This window comes from Oryza sativa, chromosome 5 (genome assembly GCF_034140825.1).
Source record: "Oryza sativa Japonica Group chromosome 5, ASM3414082v1".
NCBI lineage: Eukaryota > Viridiplantae > Streptophyta > Magnoliopsida > Poales > Poaceae > Oryza > Oryza sativa.
The window spans coordinates 9,333,915-9,350,466 of record NC_089039.1 but is presented as its reverse complement, the minus strand read 5'-3'; the positions used below and the strand labels follow the sequence as shown (position 1 = coordinate 9,350,466).

The following is a 16,552-nucleotide window of genomic DNA, read 5'->3' as shown; positions in this document are numbered from 1 at the left end:
GATTACTATAAGCTAGATTATTATAATCTGTAGTAGAATAAGCCGTTAGTTGTTTCTTTCCTAGATTATTAGAATCTAGATTATTAGGTTTGCAAGTCTAAAGAGGGAGTGGGGTGGCATGATGGGTAATTTTTCACCCAATAATCTGAAAAAAGCTCACCTAAATGAGCTTATCAGATTATGAGCTTATCAGATTATAATAAGCTGGGCTCCAGATTATAATAATCTACTCCAATAAGTTGTCTGTTTCTTTCAGCTTACTCCCAATAATCTGGATTATAATAATCCCAAGCTGAAAGAAACAAGTCCTTAGTTAGAAAGCTACATTGTAAACGTTATGCTTCCCCAAATTGTTATGTATCTAAGTTGTCAAATTAGCAGAAAACAGTTTAGTAACTTTTTTTTAGATTAGTGATGTTTGCATACCTAAATTGAGTTCATAAATAGCTTTAAAAAGTCCATGCTTGCCAAAACTTTCTCTTTAATTTAGCCATCACATGATTCTTTTTCAGTACCAGTTCCTAGATCCTAGAGAGATATAAGAGATGAGCTGTAGGTGGTTTGGAATTACCTACCTCCAATAGGAATGTGAGAGATGGCTACTCTGCTAGCTACCATGATCATCTCTCTCCAAATTAAATGCCTGGCGAGACCCACTAATACAGAACCACCTATCTTAAGTTCCTAATCCTATCTATCACTGTCTGTTTTTATTATGAACCGATAAGGATGCCGACTGAATAGACATAAGAGCCTCTCTCGTCTAAGGCCCGAAGCGAACCACTCGATCTCACTGCTCTATTACTTGTGCTCTCTGTTCCCTTCAACCTTTCTGCCCACCACCAACACTACCCGCTCCATCTCCCTCAGTTTGATCCCACACAATACCGCCAGTAAGATATATATACTAATATACATATATTTTTTTTCAACAATTCGTGTCACGAGGAAACAAACCTTGAGAGACAACGCTGGTATGCAAGCCATATCAGTGTATGTACTGCATATTTTGGCTATCTAGAAATTTTGAGCAGAAAAAATATAGAGGATGACGCAGGCATATATAGCTTGTCGAAAACGAACAGGGATGTTTTGTTTTAACTAATTAAACCAATGTCTTTCTGATCCCATGCATCATCCTATCCTTTTCATTCCTGTACTACTTACCTGTTGGCAGAGACCGATCGAGTACTTAAAGTGTTAAATTAATCCAATATGTCCAGTTCCAGCCCATGCTCGTCAAGGGACGAATAAATTGAGTCAAGTACGTAGCATATATATGACTTAGTCATCCACCTTCAATTCTGTTGTTGTCTATCGTTTTCCTTTGTTATTTTGCCGTGCGAACAACACCATCTCCCACTCTCTCGCAGTTAGCAGAATTATTGTCTTTCTATACCTCTTATAATCCACTTGGATGAGTTAACCACTCATTGTAAACAGAAAATGCCTCCAGTTATATTGAATAGTTAAAAATTTTTTTCCTCTGCGTCCTTGGCTTTTCCGGGAAGAAGTTTCCATATAAATCAGTGTCTCATAGATCATGATCATACTTGTTGTGCCTGCTATTTTCTAACAAGTGGTATCAGATACTAGCTTCTTCGACATGGTGTCCTTCAAATATGATCTTCCATTGTTGGATCGAAACACACGATTTTCTCTTTGGCAAGTTGTTGATGCAAAACACGATGGCCTGAAAATTTTGATTAATTTCAGTGCAGGTCCAAAGCTTCGGGTACAGAGAGTGCCAATTGGTTTGATCCTGTAACCAACAAGATAGACAATAGCAGAAGTTAGTACACAATAGTCGATCGGTCGATAGGTCGATGTTGTATCTTATCAGTCGATGTACAAATGAATCGGCTACAAATATGAAAGCTATTGCTCAAAAAGGCAAAATTTGCTACAGGACACGCAAAAACGTGTAATTAGCTGGAAACACCACGAAAGCGTGATATGGCTGATGGACACTACAAAAATTATGTAAATGGCTGTAGGACATTGGTCGGATTATTTTATTATTTCCGGGTCAAAAGAGGTGATATATTTTCCTAAATGCATGCCCAGATTAACTGGGAAGGCGCGCTGTGGGGCAGGTCGGCAAGGTCAGTGCGAGCGGGCGGCTGTGCGTGCTCCGACTTGCAAATTAGAGACCAGATCGAGCCCCTGGCTGGCTGCAGCTGCTTGCTCAAGCTCTCAAGTCTGAAGGAGCTAGCTAGCCATCTTCTTGCTGGTGGAGCGAGCTCGTCGGCGTGTGCTTGGCTGCTGCTAGCTGCTAGCTGGCCAGTCTTCCTCTTGTCCGGCGAGATGGTGGTGGGCACCGTGAGCTGCTGTCAGAGAGGGAGTTGGCGGCGACGCGCCGCTGCCCTCGCCCTCACTGTCGTCGTCTTCGCCGCGGACACTCAGCGTCTTCGCCGCGAAAACCGACTACCGGCATGGACATTCAACGCCTCCACCCTGCTCCTCAGCGTGAGCTCCTCAGCGGACACTCAGCGCGAGCTCGACGGCCAGAGTTATTACTAATCATTTCTACTAGTGTTGGTGAAATAAGTGTATGCAGGTAATTTGAGGAGAAAACACATCCGTCATGCGACAAAATACACCTCTGCACATTCAGGACACGTTTACACGGATTCGAAGCCCCATATGTCAATGAAAACCATTTAGAATTGGGCCAAAACATAGTGTAGGTTATTGGGGGACCATTAAGCAACCTACCGGCCAAAGGAAAGGCCGGGAGGTGTGTTTTTGGGTTCGGCCGAACCGTTCCTGGCGCTTCCCGCCATCTATTTCCACGTGGACGGCTTGGATTCCTCCCCTATGGCGGTTGCAGGGTGTTTTGGTCATTTCCCATACCCCTAACCGTCATTTGGAGCCTATATAAGGAGGCTCTGTTGTATCTTTTCTACACTAGAATAAGGTATGGAGTGAGGGGAAGCTCTGGAGGAGTGCCCGGAAGTTTGGCGCTCATCCGACTTCTATCTCAACGAGTGTAGCTTCCTAGAAGGAATTCTGGAGGAGTACCGGAGCTGTCGGTACACTCTGCTCCGGGTTAGGAGAAACTTCTTCAATAAAGTAACCATTTGTGTTCCTTTTTATGTTATTTAATTACTTTGTCTAAGTAAGATAGATTTCCATCTTTGCGGGTTTATTGTTTAGTATTCGTACTAAGTGCTCTAGTACTAGGACTCTGGATAAAGAAGGAAGTTCCTGCGCAAGTATTAGAGTAATAATTAATAACTTAGACGTGGTGTCTAGGTTAGATATTACCTTTGTTTGTTGTGTATCCCACGGATTTATCAGAGGTAGGCGGTAGGTGGTGACAGCCCTGAATCCCGTCCTAGTAATCCTCCACATTCAGATACATCATAGAGCTATAGCCGGAACCATGCTGGCAGACCAGCAGGGGTCGATGCCCGAAGCAATAGATAGGAAATTAAATTAACTTAGCTTGGATAATTAAAACGTATAGAAAGTCCTCTCTAGCATGCCTACCATCAGTTGTCCTTGGATAGTCTTAGCCTTACGTAGATTACACACGTTCTCTGAGTTCGATATCCTTTTAGGGTCACCCGAAGGTGAAGTGCTACAGCAGTATTTCGTGCGCTTGCGGATTTATCTGTGATCGCAAGAAATACCAACAAGCATTTATGGCGCCGTTGTCGGGAACAGTTGCTAATTTATCCGAGTCTAGGTCATCCTCGTATCTTTATTTTTATTTCTTCTTCTTTTGTTCCTTTCCTTGATAAAGCAACCCACAATTCAAAACATTTCTGCCCATCGGGCTGATCTTTGTGAGCCATCGTGTTCTTCAAACCAATCCTTTCGGATGGCTATGAAATCAGTCCTGGCTTTATAGCCAAGGTTCGAGAGAAAACCTTCTCTAGTAGTATCGGTGAAAACCCGTACCTCCATCTTCGGGAATTTGAGCTAGTGTGTTCATGCCTTTCCATCGTAGGCATGAAACATGAAACTCTAAAGTAGAAGTTGTTTCCTTTTTCTCTTATAGATAAAGCGAAGCAATGGTACACTCTGTCTGTCAAGAAATTCCATGATGAACGGGAGGAGCTAAAGTGCAAATTCTGCCCTGCTTTCTTTCCATTAACTCGTGTCATTAATCTTTGATTAGACATCCTCTCTTTCCGACAGAACAAGAAGGAATCTCTCGGTGTAGCCTGGGCCAGGTTCTCACTGTTAACTCAGTCTGGCCTAGACTTGTCTTTACCCGACCATATGTTGTTACAACATTTTCGATACGGGTTAGACAAAGAGTCTGTTGAATATCTCAATATTTCCGCCAGAGGATCATTCGCACATAAGACAACCGCCGAAGGAAATGAACTCTTGGATATGATCTTAGAGAATGATTCTTTCAGCCAAAGCGAAGCCATCCCGGAGGTCGAGATTATCCATGAGGATCCTCTGCACGTGGAGTCGGAACCCGACTCTACTGCTAAATCCTCATCCCAATCGCAGGAGCCGGAGGAAGAAGAAATTCATCCTCTGGAAATTCCATTCCAATTCGAAGAAGATCTTTTCGAAGATTATGGGAACACCTCGAATTATTCCTGTGAGAAGAGACCACCGATCAAGGTCATCTCTAATGAACCTCTCGATAAAGCTATGCTTAAAGAGATGGTGAAGAAGTTGACCACCATCATGAGTAACGAATGGTTGAGGGAAGGAGAGCTCTCCTCTGAAGCAATTCAGATCCGATGCCTGGAGGGAATTTGGTCCATGCCCTCTACCTTTGCATTTGATTGCTTAGGGGACAGACTGTTGAAACCAACGGTCAAAACCTTCCAAATCTCCACAAATTCTACTACTGAAGGTTTAGGGATTATCTCTGGAGTGCCCACACGGCACAATAACGTTGAGGTCATCTTAGATTTCCATGTGTTCGATATCTCTGATTTCGACATACTCATAGACCATCCCATAGATAAACTCTTAGATGTGCCCGAAACCGGTGTCCTCAACCTGAATATAGGAAGAATCGCCACCTCTGTCCCTGTGTTGCACGGAGCCTCTTCCTATTCCTAAGCCAAGTGAGGCAGTGATGGCAATTTCTCCATTCGAGCCCCCAGAGTCTATTTTCGATGAATCCATTGAAGAATTCAATGAAAGGGAGGATGAATCTGGAGAAACGATTGATCTACCAAAAATGGATCAGCCATCACGAGCCCCAATTGAGCTAAAGCCCTTACCTTCAGGCCTACGCTATGCCTTTCTGAATGGTGATGCGGAGTCTCCAGTCATTATAAGTGACGAACTCTCTGAGAGGGAGACGACCCGACTTATCGCCGTTTTAGAAAAACATTGTGCTGCTTTTGGCTATTCCCTCCAAGATTTAAAAGGCATCAGTCCGACCCTTTGCACCCATCGCATTCCCTTAGATCCATCTTGCACACCATCTAGGGAACCTCAGAGGAGGCTAAACAATGCGATGAGGAGGTCGTCAAAAAGGAAGTCTTGAAACTCCTACATGCCGGGATTATTTATCCCGTGCCATATAGTGAGCGGGTTAGCCATGTCCAAGTAGTGCCTAAGAAGGGAGGCATGACGGTCGTTGAAAACTCAAAAAACGAGTTGATCCCACAACGAACCATTACGGGATGGAGGATGTGCATTGACTATAGGAAACTCAACAAGGCTACGAAGAAGGATCACTTTCCGCTGCCTTTCATTGATGAAATGCTTGAGCGGCTAGCGAACCATTCCTTCTTTTGTTTCCTTAATGGGTATTCTGGTTATCACCAAATCCCCATTCATCCCGATGATCAAATTAAGACTACATTCACGTGCCCATACCGAAAAATGTCGTTTGGGTTGTGTAATGCACCAGCGTCATTTCAAAGATGCATGACGTCTATTTCATTTTTCAAGCAAACGAAGAGCTTTTTCCAGTAAATGCCGTGTGTACTTTTTTAGAAAATGGATTAAAATCCGGCCTCTACATCCATAATGGATGTACACAGCCCAAAATGCCGTGTGTACTTGTGTACGTAGATACTGTGTACATTCTGTACAGTAAATAGAAAAATCAGAACAAGATTTCAAGGAACAGTGTGGATGCCTTGACAAGACAGGACGAGCATGCTGAGAACAAGAAAGGCAGCCGCCGCCGTTCGAAAGAACCCCATGGCCATCGTGTATCTCTCGATCGATCGGCTCAATGTGCGTCGACGTTTAGTAACCTGTACGTATGAACCTTCTGAAGATCGGCCTTTGTTTGTCGACCCGCACGGCGATTCAATCGCACCCTCTGGTATATATATTGCACAATCGGGGTACAAGATAAGGTAATTTCAGAAGTATATTTATAGAATTTCTCGATAAACAGATGAATCCAAAATTGATATCTATTGAGCCATCATTAAAAATAAAAAATAGTATTCTTTGTATGCATCGTATTTGAATCTTAACCTTCCATAAGCCATGTGCACTAAGTGTAGTTGCCATTGATATAAAACTTAACTAGCAAATATGCCCGTGACTTGCAACGGGATATGTATATTATATATATATTATTCCTATTTATTGCATGATTTGTTTTTTTTCTATACTTATACGATAGTGGTGAGACAGATGATTCACATGGGATTTGGAGAGATTTGTTTTTAAAATGTTTGGCGTGGGTCTAGTACACGTGATAGATGAAACATATGATAGAGATCTAAAGGTCAATTTACGTATTGTTGCTAGATCTAATGATTCGTATTCACCACAAGGAATTGGCTGAAATCACTCCATGGACCTGATAAGCCTGGGATGGTGAATCAAGCCCACGCTTGTTGGTTTTAATAAAAAGATGTGTAAGTATTTTATTATCTAAATTTTAATAAAATTTATTACATACACAACCAGTGAATCAGTGAAAAACAATCAATTAATAGCTAAAAGTGCTTCAGGAAAAGAAAGCACAACACAAAATTTATATAAAAAATGCACGATTCGATAAATTTTATAAAATCTACTTATACATCATGTAGAATATCTCATTAAATTTATTTTTACCATGATAAATCAGTAAAACCAGAGTATAGAAAAGAAAGAAAAGTAAAAACAAACAATGTAGCATCGCCTCGGCTAGCTTCTCATACCACTTCGCTGAGCCACTCACCTTGCCTTGTTACTCGCCTCGTGGCTTACCGGCGCTAGGTGGTTGGATCCGATGGCCTGGTGACTAAGAATTTAGAGTCAACCTTGATGATAGGGAGAATCAGCACCACTGGTGGACAAACCCGTTTTAATCCCGGTTCACAACTCCCCTATAGTCCCGGTTATGCAACCGGGACTACGAATCCAGGACTAAAAATACCTATTTTTAGTCCCGGTTCAAATAACCGGGACTAAAAAAGGATCTTTAGTCCCGGTTGGAGTTCCGAACCGGGACTAATGCTCTTTTTTCTTTTTTTTTTGTTTCCTGCTACTTGCATGATTTCGAGCCCCACGAATCTCCACAAATCATTCGAACACCACGTATCATTCAAAAAATCCCCAAATATTTCTATCCCCAAATACATCACAAATCATTCACAAAATCATAAAATCATCTCCACAAATTCATTCACACATCACATATCACACAGATCAGAAAAAGAAATCCACATCGCACAGATCGGCCGCACAGATTAGAAAAAGAAACCACATCGCACAGATCGACCACACACATCACATAGATCAGGAAAAAACCACATCGCAGAGATCGGGCGCCGGCCGTCCGCCGCCTCGCCGGCATCCCGCCCGGGCCTCAGGCTCCGCCGCCGCCTGGGGAGCGTCGCCGCCCGCCGCCAGCCGCCTATGCGGCCGGTGCGTGCCTGCTGCCACCTCGAGCTCCGCCGCCTCGCCGGCCTCGCTGACCTCGCTGGCCGCCTGGTGGGCCGCCCGCCGCCGGCCTCGCAAGCCGCCTGCCCGGCCGCCGGCCTCGCCTACCTCGCAAGCCGCTGCCTCGGCCGCCCGCTGCTCCGCGCCCTCCCTGCCACCGCGCGCCGCCCGGCCTCACGTGGTAGGAGGAGGAGGAGGAAGAGAATAGAAGGGAGAGGAATGGGAGAGGAGAAGGGATGAGGATGGAGGAGGATGGATGAGGCTGAGGATGGAGAAGGGATAAGGGCTGTTTAATTAATGAGAGGGGAGGAGAGAGGAAAGGGGAGAGACCGAGGCGGCCGGGCGAGGCAGTGGCGCCAGCTCGGTTGATTTTTTAGTCCCGGTTGGTATAAACAACCGGGACTAAAAAAGAATTGGGGTCTAACTCGGTCCGATAACCTTTTGAACCGGGACTAAAAATGATCTTTAGTCCTGGTTGGTGTTACCAACCGGGGCTAAAGATCAAAAGGTTTTTAACCGGGACTAAAAATAATCTTTAGTCCCGGTTCCTATTCGAATCGGGACTATTGTGGATTTTGGGCGACCGAGCAAAGATGGTTTCTCCACCAGTGCACTATGCTCAGAAAAGAGCCAATTTTCATATGGTCCGAGATGTTGGGTGAAAATATTTATATTAAATTATGAAAAAAATAAAAATAGAAAGAGTATAGAATAATTTTATTTTTGAAATCATCAAATGAATATCATTTCACCGTGTTCACGCATGTGCATGCACTGATAATCGCGTCATGCACAAGCTTTGTGATGGCAAGGGCAGTTTGGCTCGGGGCCGCTAATGGGCGGGTGATCGCCCCCCATCCCCCTATACACTACTCTCTTATACACTACTCTCTTGCTTCCTCATCTCCTTCTTCTCTTCCTACTACACCATAAAATTTTAAAAAATAAAAAACACAAAGTTGAAAAAACTTATGTATAGAAATACTATATATAAAAAATTTGAATTCAAATATAAATTTAAAACGGGTATGTAAACTTTTGACTTACAAACTTTGGGTCTATAAATTAATATTTGAATTCAAATTCAAATTTGAATCGGATATGTAAACTTTTGACTTATAAATTTTGGATCTGTAAACTTTAGGTGTATAAACTTTAGATGTATAAAAATACTATATATAAAAAATATTTGAATCAAATTCAAATTTGAATCGGATATAATTTAAATTCAAATTTGAATCGAGTATGTAAACTTTTGACTTATAAACTTTGGGTCTATAAACTTTAGGTGTACAAACTTTAGATGTATAGAAATACTATATATAAAAAATATTTGAATTCAAATTCAAATTTGAATCGGATATACAAACTTTTGATTTATAAACTTTGGTTCTTTAAACTTTAGATTTGTAAACTTAAGGTGCACAAAATTTAGGTGCATAAATTTACTAAAATTAAAAAGTAATACAGTGCCAAAAAAGAAAACCACGTGAAGGAGAGGGGGGCGCCCTAGGGTCGATCGATCGCTCCTTAGCAATGGCTCAGGTTGGTGCCGGTTGAGGACGTGTGTTAGACTTGCAGTTGGGGCCTGTGGGCAAATGGCCCAGCTGGTCCAGATAAAAGATCAGCAGCGACGCTGGGTGCAGAGGAAACGCGTAACGCGGGCCCAACTCCGAGCGAGCGCGTGCGTGCGTGAACGGATGATTTTTTTTTTTTGGAATTAAATGCGTTTTGGAATTAAATGCGTGCGTGCGTGCGTGCCCATCTGTGTTGAAATATAATGATTTTTGGAGGTGTGTATGGGTATTAATGAAGTGGAATTAAATAGGGACGTTTGTGATTGTTTTAGATAAGAAAGTACTCGCTCGGTCCTAAAATAAACAAACCAACCAATCAATCGATGCGAGGTGCCTATGATGACTTCGACAATCTAATGATATATATGCTACCCTAGTCTCTTGAGGTAGAATGTGCGTTTGTATATCCATAGGGATAAGTGTGTGCACATGTATGTGTATTTATTGTTTTTTGTTTGTGAAAAGAAAATGACGATGAAAAGAGTTAAACCCTGCATTTTAAATCAGCAGGTAGGGTTTGTGTGCGTGCCTTCATAGGGGTAAGTGTGTATGTGTTATGAGTGCTTGCGTTGTACTGTATAATTCTCAAAAAAAAATCAGTAGTGTTTTATCTTTGTGAAACATTTTATTAACTTGGTTGAAACAATTTTCTATAAGTGGTGAAACAACCTATGAGGCCATGACTAGTTATGACATATATAATTAATATAATTGTATGATATCATATTATAAATATTTAATTGTAATGAATATAACTGTATAATTGGATTATAGATTGAATAAACAATATAGGAGGGAAAATGATTAAAAGTTAATAAAAAGATTATGCAAGCACGTACATATGCTGGCATGCTGCTAATTATAAGAGGGAGAGAGAGGGATGCCATCCTGATGTTCAGAGGCACAGAAAGAGGGGGCAGGGAGTACGTACACAAGCATTACCGTGAGATCTGATTTTTCATTCCCGTCGGACGTCTAATGTGTAGCTCTCTCCAAGTTGTACCGATATATTAGAGATAGCTACTAATGTGTCTGTACTAACGTTACGGCGAAATTTAGTAATACAAACAAAACAACATGAAGATGACAATTTAATTTTAAAATTCATGTAAAGAAAGAAGGATGAATAGCTAATCTAGTCCTTCAACTCATATAGATCCTCATATGAGTTGCATCTTATCATATATATAGATCCTCTAAGTATTCATTTTTGGCTCAAAATTTTTCATGGACTCACTTGATGTGCCACATGGTTAATCCAATTCAACATTTATATTACAAAATGTCCATTATACGCTCACAACAATTAGAATACAACAATCAGATCAGCATCATAAAATGCAATATTTTCATAGAAACGGTATACAATAGTCAATAAAGATAACATGCTTGTAGTTATGGAGGATACTTGACGTTGATTCTTACAAGGACACCTTTATTGGCAAAATTGGTTATATAGCATTGAATGTTCACGTTTTTGGTTTTATAGCACCGAAAAATACCGGTTCACTTTAATAGCACCCAAAGTTTACCATGTTCCCATTTTTAGCACTTCCGTCAACTTTTCCGTCCGTCTTGATCGTTATTGACCCAGCTACGCATACGATATGACGTTTCTACCCCTCATTGACATGCATTCTACTTGTACTTGTGAGGGGTAGAAACGTCATATCGTGTGTGTGGCTGGATCAAGACGGACGGAAAACGATCGAGAATTGACGGAAGTGCTAAAAATGGGAACAAGGTGAACTTTGGGTGCTATTAAAGTGAACCGGTATCTTTAGGTGCTATAAAACCAAAAACGTAAACTTTCGATGCTATATAACCAATTTTTCCTTTATTATTGCTTCCTCCATATCATTCACTGTACTTGCTGGATTGACAATCTATACAAGGACAACCTTTCCTCTTATTTTTGGGTTCCCATTGAGTAATATCTTAAAAGCAAGCAGATTTAGACTGATTCCTTTTAAGGTGTCCATGTCATGTATACTCAGCATCTTTGTTCAATTTCTTGATCCCTCAACGTTAAGATGGACTCAAGTCGGCCATGGACATCACTGAGAGGACCTTTAGGCTCACTGTTCCTCCAAAGAACTCTTGCCCGATGTAACCACGTTTTGATTCACAGTGTAGACCAAATATTATGTTATGCGACAAGAAAGAAAGTAGCAAGGCAACAACATGCATATACTTTTCAGTAGAGTGTAAGGCATTGCAACTTGAAGATATTGAATAATTCAAGGAAAGTTAATTGAATTGGAAGAGAGAAGAAAGCACATGTATATGTAAATAGTGATAAATGAAAAGCTGAGTTCTCAGTACTGGTTTCTGACCAGCTCAAGTTTGCAAGCTTGGGGGGAAATTGAGACAGCCTTCGCCCTTTCCCATTTAATCTGATTTTGCCAAGCTTCCTTTTACCTGCATCTTCTTGAAATTCATCAGACAACTTACATATGATTGCAAACATCACATTTTAGGCCTCGTTTGGCTGTTTGTGTTTCGATGTGGAACAGGCCCCAAACCCGCCCTTCCGTGGAATGCAGCCCACGCCTGGATCAATTCCCACATCTGGCCCAAATGTGCATTTGGCTGTTCGTGTATTGCTGTGTATTGCGGCTCGATCCATGCCGACCCACGGATGAGAGAATAATCCTCACCCGAGGCCTGGAACTTTCTCGCGTGCACGCCGCAGCTCGCGGCTCCTCCTGCACCGCCACCGCTTTCTCCAAGCCATCCACCGCCTCCTCGCCATCCTGCTGCGCCGCCGGCGCCGCCGCCTTCTCCGAGCTATCCACCACGTCCTCACCATCCTCCTATGCCGCCGACGCCGCTGCCTTCTCCGAGCCGTCCACCGCCTCCTCGTCGGCCTCCGTCGTCTGTCGCCTCATCGCCAGCGTCGCCCCGGCAGCCTACTCGCTTGATCAAGGTTCAAAGTCCTCTCCTCCTTCTCCTCCTTCATCTCATCTCATTTTCTTTGCCCATCTTCTTTCATCCACTTGTTTTGCTGCTAGGACCTTCAAGATCCGGAAAGTACAGCCATCCTGCTAGGGTTTGACGATCTGCAAGAGAAATATTGGAGACGAGGTATGTCAATGCTTGGAGATATGCAAAGTACAGCCATCCTGAAGGGAATAAAACACAGTAGGGAATCACTAGCTTCGATCTTGTGTCAGTGCAAAGAGATTTTGAGCAGAAATAAACTACAACTAGTAGTTCTCCTCTACACACTGCTGAGACTGTACCACCACCACTACATGATATACAAATGTATAGCAAGCAGCACACATTACAGTATTTTACACTAACACCATTGAATGCACAAAAGAGCATACTAGCATAGTAGTATAGCACTTCTATTAAACAAAGTGAGTGTTCAGTTCATACACATGCATAATTAGCTTTAATTATTTATGAACATATATAGTGTTGAAACTAAAAACTAGAGTGCTGAAACCTTTTTTTTCTTTTGCTAACTGCGGTCATCTTAAATATTCAGTATTCCTTCTAGTTAGAAGGTATGAATTCGCTAATTAGGAAGAGAAGAGATGAGGAGGATGAGGAGATTATTATGTTCTGGTTGCCTGCCCTATATCTTTTAACTAGTAATGGAGGGATAGAGAAAAGAGTAAGGCATACTTCAAGTCAGTACGGTGAAGAACAACTCAGAAATATTTTAGAGGGACATGAAAAGAATTGCCTTGTTGCATTCCGCATGGAGCCTAACATATTTAGAGCAATAGCGACATATCTTCGAACAGAACATCTCCTACGTGACACAGAGGTATTACGGTAGAGGAGAAACTTGGATTTTTTTCTTTACATGATATCTCACAATGCGAGCTATGAAGATCTACAACATGAATTCCATCATAGTGGAGAAACGATTCACCGGCATATTATGGCGGTTTAAAATGTAATCCCACTTTGACCTATAGATTTATCGAGCAACCTACTGGAGTTGAAACTCACTGGAAGATTAGCACAGATCAACAGTTCTTTCCTTAATTCCAAAATTGCTTGGGGGCTATCGATGGAACACATGTTCCTATCACCATTTCTCAAGACCTTTAGGCCCCATATAGGAATAGAAAGGGTACCCTAAGTCAAAATGTGATGTTGGTTTGTGATTTTGATCTAAATTTTTCGTTTATATCATCTGGATGGGAGGGATCTACAACTGATGCTAGGGTTCTTAGGTCAGCCATGCTTAAAGGATTCAATGTGCCTCAAGGCAAATATTATCTCGTTGATGGTGGATATGCTAACACGCCATCCTTCCTTGCACCGTACCGTGGTGTTCGATACCATCTGAAGGAATTTGGGCGTGGACAGCAACGACCAAGAAAGTATACGGAGTTGTTCAATCATAGGCATGCCATATTGCGGAATCACATAGAGAGAGCAATTAGTGTTCTTAAGAAACGGTTCCCTATTTTAAAAGTTGGAACGCATCATTCTATTGAAAACCAAGTGAAGATTCCAGTTGCCATAGTGGTGTTCCACAATCTTATACGGATGCTTAATGGGGATGAGGGTTGGTTGAATCACCAAGGAAGCAACATATCTCCAGAACAGTTTATTGATGTCCCTGAAGGTGACGATGAATATAGTAATGATGTGATGTCCCTTAACAGTCAAGTAGATGATGGAAACGCGGTTAGAGATATGATAGCCCTAAATATGTGGAATGACTACAGTCAAAACTTGTCTTAATAAATGTGAGTCTTAACTGGTCTCATGAAATATTTTGCTTTTGTATTTGCATCATGATGTTTTTGCATGCTTAAATTTGATAACGGTTTTTTTTTTGTATTCGCAGCAACAATGTTTGGAAGAGGGTCCCCAAAGTTCAATTTAATCCAAGCTACAGCTGTCCAAAGAAAGCCATCTCCAAAGATTTCAAGACATCAAAAGAAAAAGGCATCGCCAAAAGGTATGGGCTTTTTCTTGTCATGTTAAATGCACATATGGGCTTCTCAAGTTTAGTAGGTTGATAGATTAAAAACATGTAATTATCTGTAGCTTATGTGTGGTTCTCTATTCCAGCTGTACTTGATCGTTCAAGAGCTAGTTGGAATGCAGGACTTGAAAAAGCTTTGGTTGACCTACTACATGATCACAACAACGACTGCTATAGGAGTCAGAATGGGTGGTCCACAGAAGCATGGAACCGAATAGTCAAATCCTTCCATGAGAAGTTCCCCTATGTCAATTTTACAAAGGTTCAAATTCAAGACAAAGAGAGAGAGAGTTGAAGAGGGAATATAGAGTTCTAAAAGAAGCGAGAAAACAAAGTGGTGTGTCCTGGGATGATAAGCTGTGAAGGATTGAAGGAGATGAAGCTGTTTGGAATAACATCATTATTGTGAGATTTCTTGTCTCTCGTTGCTGTTAATTCTTGTTAAATTCTTAAATATAGTTCTTGCTTTAATTTCATTTGCTAATTACTTTTCTTTCTGGTATTCAATAAACAGTCTCATCCTAAGGCCAAAAAATTCCGGAATAAATCTTTCTCATTGTTTGAGGCTTTAGGAGAGCTATATGATGGTATGTCACCATTGTTGAATCTTTATTTTCCTACCAGCCAAGCATGTTCTATTCAGTTCTCCTAAACATTACTTGACTTCACTTTCTGTTGTGGGACATACTGCCGAGGGAACCATGAACTTCACCTCCATTGCCCCTTCCCAAGTTCCTATCACACAGCCTTTTCAAGTTCCTGTCACACAACCTTCTCATATTCCTCTCACACAGCCTTCTCAAACTTCTCAAGCTACTGTCACACAACATTATATGGGAGAAGATGAGAATTTCCCTTTTGACTCTCATATACACAATGCTGAAAGTGATGATGACGACCTGAGAATAGTGGAACAGCCAATTGCAAGTGATGCCTCTACAAGGTCAAGAATGGGAAAAAGAGTTGCAAGTGCAACAAACAAGCATGCTGGTACAAGTGACAAAACAGAAAAGGCAACACAAAGGCGTCGCCAGGATGGGAAAGTTGTTGAGATGATGGGAAAATTTCTGGAATTTAAAGAGAAGCAAGCTGAGACTGAAATTACGCAGCAGGAAAGGGCAAGAAGTAATGTGCATGAGGATGAGTTCCCGATCCCAGTATGCATTGCTGTTGTGGACAGCATGGAAGATATGTCGGATGATGAGAAGGTCCTGGCTTATGATGTCTTCAAAGATCCACAAAACAGGGCCATTTTCATGACTGCAAAAGACTCTACACGACTGAAGTGGTTAAGGAGGAAGATTACAACTGCGTAAATCTGGTACTGCTCCTTCTGTCTTGTTATTGCCTCTATGAAACTGATGAATATATTAATTAGTACTACACTTTAGTCATATTAAACAGTTGGATTTTGTTTGTTGTATCACCTAAAATTTCAATTCAGTGATGCTCAGCAAAACTATTTTTTGGGGGTAAATGTTGAGCAGATTGGCAGATGATACATTTGTAGTTTTCACATTGTAGCATCACCTGAGATGCAGGTGTATTATTTATGCTAAAAATGATGCTCATTATGCCTTACATATTATTCATGCTCTTTTGTTTTTTGGGAGTGTAAACTTTTATATACATATATTCCAATATATTATTGTTGCTCTCTCCGGGTGAGTAGTACTGGGCTCTGAAAGCATGATTTGAATTTGCTGAATGAATGATAACGCTGATACTTGGAGTGAGCTTATCTATTCAAATTTGAAGATGCACAGAGTGAATTTGTTTAAATGTACTACATCCGTTCCAAAATATAAGCATTTCTACTTATTTATCAAGATATCGCTTGTAAAATGCACAATTAATTTCATCTTGCTCCAACTTTTCTTAGTCCCTTAGGCTCCGTTCGTTTGTGTGATATAGGGTGAGAAAGCACCTCGTTTTCCACGCACACGCTTCCCAAACTACTAAACGGTGCGTTTTTTGCAAAAAAATTTCTATAGGAAAGTTGCTTTAAAAAGTCATATTAATTCATTTTTGAAATTTAAAATAGTTAATACTCAATTAATCATGCGCTAATGGCTCACCTCGTTTTGCGTATCTTTCCAATCTCCTTCTCCTCAAACACACCCTTAGTGCTCTTGTCCTAGGAATTTGCAAGCTTCCTTATTAGCTCTTTTCTCTAGTTTCTCTC

At 41.3% G+C, this 16,552-nt stretch overlaps 2 pseudogenes; both read left to right on the top strand.

Annotated features, from left to right (window-relative positions):
* The first annotated feature begins 2,918 nt into the window (after positions 1-2,918).
* Positions 2,919-15,683, top strand: LOC107280926 (uncharacterized protein At2g29880-like; annotated as a pseudogene).
* Positions 12,925-14,120, top strand: LOC136356513 (uncharacterized; annotated as a pseudogene).
* Positions 15,684-16,552: the final 869 nt, after the last annotated feature.